The following is an 8,164-nucleotide window of genomic DNA, read 5'->3' on the forward strand; positions in this document are numbered from 1 at the left end:
GCTAAATAAAAATAACATGCAAGAGCTTGTCAGACCAACATGCCCTCCATTTTGCATGAGCAAGCCCCGAATGATATTCTAACAGAGGAAGTTTGTTTACCATTAACTTATTTGTATATACATTCAGACCAGGAATGTTTTTATGTCCACAACAGTAATTTACATATAGGCAAGAGCATTCATGTCAGCCAGACAAATCATGGATGGGTTAAAGAGATATCAGAGAGTCATCCCTACATCTACTCCGCCTTCCCAGCTCCACGCCATCCCCATTCCTTCTGCCTTGCAGAAACAGGAGATGGAGAGGACCAGATGATAACATGGGAAACTCGTGTAATAAGGGATTTGCTTCTGCACCTTCCTCTCCAGCCTCTCATCTGTCTAGTCCTTCTCTTATGTTCCACGGTGAAAGAGATAACAGCTATCAGTTTACAAGGCTTAGTTTTACACTCAAATATCTATTGACGCAAGATTCAATTAATAAAGCTGTATGCCAGCTATGGTGCAGGTAACAGAATTTATATTTCAGGATCCCAGTACAGTTCCCAGTAAAATGGTTGGTGAAATCTTCTTTTGGGTGCCAACATCAAAGTCTTTAAGCCCTCTCCTAAGATTAAATTCTCAGAAGCTGTGCCATCTGAAGATGGTTTGGGTAGCACACGTACGGTGTTACACTTCACATATATCCCTGCGTTACTCCAACTGCAGTAACTGGACTAATGAAAAACATTGCCCCTCTCAACAAACCTCCCCTTGGTAGATCATCATGACTACAGCACCACCACGACAACTTTACAGCTATTCTTGTAAGGCTCGAAGACCTTCTCTGGCGGACACCTTCAGGCATGCCACCATATTACACTGTCATCAGCAAAGCGTCCTTAGCACAGCAGGCACCAGCAAAACGTCATTTCTTCCCACTTGCTCCAGCCCTTCATCCACAGCGAGGGAGGGGCAGAACGATCAGGGTTGTCATTAAGCCTCTCCTAACGTGGCTGCGCCCTCCCCGTCAGCAGCCGAGCACGCGCAAAAGCAGCGGGTCACTTAGGTCTGCACCATGTCCTCCCACCCGTGACAGTAACAGCCATCAACCAGACACGTAGCTTGGCAGCGGCACGCCTCTGGACTTGGTGCAATTTTGAAATCCAAATAAAAATCAAATTACTGAGAAGCAAGCTAAAATTCACACTTTCCTATAAGGATAATAATTGAATTTCCATGTAATACAGAAATTTGTTTTTCAATAATGGAAATCCATTCTTTTCACCAGGATGTCTGTTCCTAGGTGCCACATTCTTTTCTCGTTAATAGTATTTTTCTTTCCCCAAAGTGAGTCACTCTGGAAAATGCCACTCACTTGAAAGAGAAAAATTGACAAACAAACCCAACTGTCAAGAAAATGAATGTTCACTGCTCTATACTACAACTACCACATACCAATAACTTAAACTTCAATCAGAAAAGAAAAGTTCCAAATTACTCAACAATAGTAACTGGCTTTAGGTCAAGGAAATAAAATTTAAACCTGCAACTGCTAAAATAGTTTCTACTAATACACTGCTAAGCACATGATCTGCTTGGCTTTGCTCTAATTTGGCTGGGAAGTCTTTCGCAGAAAGAAGGAAAATGTTTTTGATGGCTTGTTCAAAAGGAAAAATAGCCATTTATCAGGTTATGTAAAAATCTCATACTTGTGTTGGAAACTACAGTTTGGCAGAACACATTTAATTACCACTGGCTCTTCTAGAACATTAAGTAAAAAATAACTATGTTATAATCGCATTAAGAGTTTGTCTTTGTTGGTTTAAGACAAAGATTTTAGTCAAAGGCCTCATTAAATCTTAGATCATTCTTTGCAGAGCTTAGCTCCTCCATGGGTCTACAAAAACAAGGAAGTACAGCTGTAATCCATAGAAATAAAGATGGAAAGACTTCCAAGTTTTTTATGCTCAAATGTAAAGAGGAAGATTTTCCCTCTCAAACAAAAATTGTTCTTTGGAAACTATAGCTGTTGAAATGCAATTATTTGTGAAACCAACTCTGGGCAAGGGGGGGGGGTGTGTGTGGAATCAGAGTCAAACACTTCAGTCCATATAGGCAATATTAAAAATATGTGCTCTTAACATATTGGTACATGTCCAAGGCTCAAGAGAAAAACATACCATGGGCCACATCCAGACGGAGTGTGGCTCTAGCAAGGTTGTACCACCTCAAAATTACAGAATTCATTACAGACAAGATTTTCATAGTATGTCCACTTATCCTCCAAAATACTTTTGTCTCGCACCATGTAAATTCAACGTACTCTGCATACTGATGGCAATTAGAAAAATGCACTACGCAACTAAAATTACAGATTTTTGATTCTAACCAAGGCTGAAAGTTTCTGTATGAATCTGCAAGACTGCAATTTTGAACTACAGATGTCCTAACACACACAAATCTTTTCATTACAGATTAAGCTGATTCAGGTGTTCATCTGATTTTGGGTTTTAGCACCAGTGAAAGTTTTGCTTCATAATACACTTGTTTTGATTCATTTCCCTTAGAGCCCTTGAAAAACCTACCACGGCCTTCGAATCCTAGAAGCACAGTATTCCTTTGCACCATGTATATTCAACAGCCTGAATGACATCCTTCTACTTGCATTAATGACTTTGTTCACAAGGTAGTTAATTATCCACCTCCTTCTGGACAGGTTCTAACCACTGGCACGACAGCTCCCACTTTCTGCGGGGAACATGCTTGTCTCATAAGTGCCAGTATTAAAAAAAGTTCATCTGCAAGCTCCTTATGTAAACTATTCTCTATATTTAAAGGTTGCAGCTGACCAAACTGACATCACAGATTAGGGCTATATATATAAAATATACCAAATCCATAGACTAGATCTAATCTGACATGTAAATTGAAATATCTACTGCTGATTGGAAAACCATAAGCTCTGCTGTATCTGCAAAATGTATACCTAGGAAGTTCTGCTGCATTACTTTAAAGATTTATTGCAATTAATAGGTAAGCAAACTCACTGCTCCTCTCGTCCACTTAAGTGACAGACGTTGCCTCCCTCATCTCCCAGCCATGTACGATTACGTCCCTAACTGTGAAAATGTACTTGTTAGATTTTTATTTTTAAATCCACTCCCTTTCCAAGGCAAAGGCTGCTTTAATTTATTTCAAGCTTTGAAGTAATTTCTCCTCTCCCCTGACAAAATTATTGGTAAGACAAACAAAACTGTTTCAGGACTTGAACTAATTTGATCATGACACAAATACTTCCACAACTGACTTGTGCTGCTCCTATCTGTAGCGCATTCTGTGCCCAGTGTAATAGATTTCATATGAATAAACTTCTCTTCTTTCATCTTGTACATGTTCAAAAACCTACCAGACTTCAAGAGTTATTTTAGGAAGGGATTAAAATACTGATTTTCATTGCAGATGCACTAAAAAAAAATAAAATCCATCATTACTTATTTTGGAGTAGGTAGGAACAGGAAGCTAAAGGTGAACAGGAACAGGAAACTAAACAGAAAACATACAGACACACTGTCAGCTTCCCCACGTCACCTATAATGCATAAACAAAAAATAAAATAAAAATAAAATTATAAAGAAAAAACACAAAATAACACAGCAACCTTACAGAAATGGTACTCTAGCAGAATACTGGAGAAAAAGAATAAATCAGAAGAATAAAGCTAGCTAATCAGTATTTCCAGACAGGCAGTCCACAGCATAGCCTTTGTATTTCTTTAGTCTTTAGAGACGTGGCAAATAACTGAAAAAGAAAATTTAACAACAAAAAGGTGTATAAATACAAATGCATGCACTCAGACAGGAGGCAAAGCTCAACTTGGGCAACAGTTAATCTGAATGATCTGATGTCCGAACATTCCCAGCCCAAAAGGTGTTGCAGACATTCGGCAGGAGAATGACAGGAAACCAGTTAATGTGTCATTTAGTAACAAATGCAGCTTTGGATTAATTTAATCCATTGGCAGACATGAAAACCAAATTTTGACACAGAGCAATGAGGAGAAAAAACAATTTGTTGTGCTTTATCAGTGTTCCTCACCCCGACCTGAAACGCAGCTCAGTTTCTCCTGTCCATTCACTTCCCAACCCCTGCAAGGGACCTGCCAGTAATCGGGTGTAAACCCATTTCACACCATGGCATCAGTGCATCTGAAACCAAACAGACCAACTTTCTTCCTGAACTACTGCGCCATTTTCATCAGAAAACGTGCAGCAGACCACCACATCCTGAGTGGTACACTGCAGGTATTCTCAAAATTATGAGGAATAAATGCTTTATGGAGTTAGAAGTCACAGATGTTACTTTAATATCCCATATTAGTGCAATAAAGCCCACCCTTTCGGTCGCATATGAACCCTACGTACTCTGGATCTGTGATCCAGAAGGATGACCATCAAAAAGTTTAAGAACTGATAATACTTTATGAGAAGCACTGTGGCCTACTGGAAGGAGATGCTGAACCTGAAGACTTTAATTCCTAGATTTTGGTCTGTTTCTTAGATGGCATGGTCAATCCTCTATCAATTGCACTATATTCAAAACCAAAGTGGAAATAATGGTATTTACGATGTTTTTAAAACATTTTCACATTTATTGCTAAAATAAATGCCATGTAGGAGATAAACATGCTTGTTGACGCTGGATTGTAAAGTGAAGAGGTACTGATTTCTTACCATCCCCGAGCTGAAATTTGTAGGACTTTAAAAAAAAAAACCTCAAGTATAACACTTTTTCTAAAAATAACTGATTATTCAAGTTTTATAATTATAAATATTGTATTTATCTCAATTTCAATTTCTGTAATTCTCTAAAGCTGAGATGACTTTGCAAAGCATGAAATGCCTCCTTTTCACCAATATAGAATTCCTTTTTCCTAGCCCTCGTGTTTGCAAGATAAAGTTTTAAAACTTTTGTTGTTACAATACATCAGCTTGATTCTTGGTTTCCTTTAACAAGCAATTTCCCCATAAGAATTAATGAAGAAAAAACGTTTTTGAGCCAATAGGTTTGTTTTGGTTTTTTTTTTTTAATAATGGGTTATTTAAAGCTGCTCAGGTTTTGGAATATCAGGATAAATGTCAGGGAGATAAATCACCAACACACCTCGTGAAACTTGCCACAGCACTCTCAGTAAACAAGCTGGAGCATATGGTTACAATTATGATTTGTATGACCACAGAAATCGGAAGCTCTAGTCACGAACCACAGCCTCACCATGCTACGTATTGCACATACTCAACGATAGTCCCTACCCTAAACAGCTTAAAATCTACATATAGAGCAGAGACAAGACGGATTAGCACAGAGAGACGCTGAAGAAGAGGCGGTATTATTCAGCACAGTAGCAGAGCTCCCAGCACACCACGAGCCTAGACAGCGTCAGGTAGATACCATAGAAAAGAGGCTTTACAGAAGACTTAAAAACATGTAAGCCTTGAGAATGTTTAGTATGAAATATTTTGTCACTGCCCTAAGGATGGAATGGTGGCAGCCAAGGGTCCCCAGGAGCATCTACCTCTCCAAAGGAAGGAAAAAAAGTACTGTTTGCTCCCTGCAAGCGTGTAAGTCTCATCATAGTCAATGGAAGACTTCCAAGAACTATCAAGCTCAGGACCTTGTGGTATAAATTGCTCTTCTGGGCAAGGATGCTTTGCTGTCATTGCCATCAACGTCCATCAAAAGAGCAGGGGTCCCAGAGCAAAACTCTGTGCTACCTGCCCAGCTAGTTCTAAATCACTGGTGGTTTACTATCAAAACTATGTTGGTGAAGCTTATAAGATTGATCATGAATTTCCTAAATAATTATACTACAATTCTTCTGGTTTCAGATCCTTGTGATTGAAAGCCCCAGGAGTCTGGTGGACCCGGGACCAAGGTGTGATACCAGAAGTGCTACCACTGTATAACTCTTCTATACTCTCACATCATTCAAAACCACAAAGATAAGTTAGATTTCACAAAAAACACAAAACACAACACAGTGTATGTCAAAGGAAGCGTGTAAGAGCTTGAGAGTGAATACATCTCTGGCCTGCAGAGACTTATGCAAGAACCAATGTTCTTCTGTTTTCTGTGAAGATGAGTTTTGTGTCATGAAAAAAGGCAAAGATGACACTCAAAAGGGACATTTAGGCAACCGCTCTAACAGTTGTTCAACCAAACTTCAAAGCAGCTCCTAGAGCCCTCACAGCACAGAAGCACAGATTTTGGTCAGGATGAAGCTGTGCTAGAACCCAGCTTGCTGGGCAGCTTTTGCCGACTGAGCCTGCCACGGCTATGCTACTATTCACACTCAACTTCTTAGTCTCAAAAACTGCGTCCTTGGGCTGCAGCCACACATTTTGCTCCAGTTCAGACACACCTTCAGAGAAACTAAAAGAAAGGTTAAAGATCTGGACCCTATTTAAATCTTCTCATTCTGGCAGGTCAAAATGCCATGACTACAGCGACAAGAGTATGATGTTGTTATGGACTGTAAGCAAGAAGGAAGCTGAACAGACAAATCTGGGAAAGAAGGCTCAGATCTACGTTTCCGTTACGGTGAGCATGAACAGGGAGTTAAATATTGACTAAGCACTGGGGAGCCAGACAAGGTTGTAGTTATGTAGCAGATCATACACCAGATCTGCGACACATCATGAAAAGAATCTGGAAGGTAGAAACAACCCGCCTGAGTTATTTGTTAGTAGAAAAAAATCTTGGCGGGATCATAAGAAGTAACAGACACATCATTAGTAGCTTTTTATGCCTCTCTCTTTCGATATGTTTTAACCTAGATATTACAAATCAGACTACATCAAATTGAAGAGGAAAAAGATATTAACATAAAATGCTAAATATGAATAAAAAGTTTTCTTGTAAAGTTAAAGATAACCATGCAAGTGCTCCTATTAACCAGAATTAAGCACCAATTAAAAAGGAATAAGCTACAGTATATGTCACAGATGTACAACACAGGTCATCAAGCACACTAATGATGAATGACATAATGCAGAGTAAAGCACATACATACATGATAGAAAGTCATTAATGGTCAGGAATGTTTGTCTAGTTCCAACCAAAGAGTACAGACTTGAGAAAATGAGTCATTACTGACCACTATACGCTGAATTCCGCAATTTATATTAATGCTACAACAGTGCATTTGTGGGCCAGATTAGTTACAGTGATTGTTTAGGTGATTAATGAAGATGAATCTGGCTACTGCCTTTTCATTAGTTTCTTACAGGTATCACATTGTACGCCATTATATCTCTAATTACCTAAACAGCACAAACTAAGGCAATTAGATCTTACTGTTGCAGTAACTCCTAAGTACTGCAAGATGAAGTCTTTTTTCTATAGCAAAGTATACACTGGATCAACTATTTCAAATGAAACCACTTGAATTGACTTATTTTTCAACTGGCTTGAGTAGAACTCATGTTTTCCTGTCCTAGCATATCTTCTGCTTACTTGTTCCTCACTGTTAACGTCCATTTTGTTTCACAAGAAATAAAATGACAAATTAAAAAATTTTGTTTGCCCACAAACAGTTCTCTCAACTTGGTTAACTGTGGACCATGAATTGGCAAATATTAATAATACTCAAAAAAAAGAAGAGGGGATTTAAAACCAACAAGAATTTTTTTTGAAGGTACTTTGTGAACCAAGAAAAATGCATTTCTATTTTCTAATGCACGAGGTCTAATCTCTACTGCCATGCACACTGATATCATTTATGCCTTCACAACACATCAACAACATACCACCAGATCTAGCAGCACTTTGCAGTCTTTTTGTAGATGTGCAAAATAATTGTAAAGACAAAGCAAAGTTGACTCAGTATAGAAGAACATCCTTTCTGAAGTTACAAAACTAAAATATCATTATTTCCCCCCTCATTCCAAACCCACAAGTGTTTATTTAACTGCTGGAAGATAATGTAATTGGCAATGCAATTCTAATCAAGGTGTTTTACATACAGGATGGAGAAAGGTACTTGCATGCAGTCAGAGGCCAAACCAAGGAGAAGTAATTGGTGTGAGGATGTTGGCTGTATGGTTTCAGGGTTAAGGAGGCTCATGAGACCAAAAAAACCAGGCTACAAAGGGTGAGAAGCAGGAGAAGGTTAACTGTGGGAAAG

The sequence above is a fragment of the Phaethon lepturus genome, unplaced genomic scaffold (genome assembly GCF_000687285.1).
Source record: "Phaethon lepturus isolate BGI_N335 unplaced genomic scaffold, ASM68728v1 scaffold10773, whole genome shotgun sequence".
NCBI classification, from domain to species: domain Eukaryota; kingdom Metazoa; phylum Chordata; class Aves; order Phaethontiformes; family Phaethontidae; genus Phaethon; species Phaethon lepturus.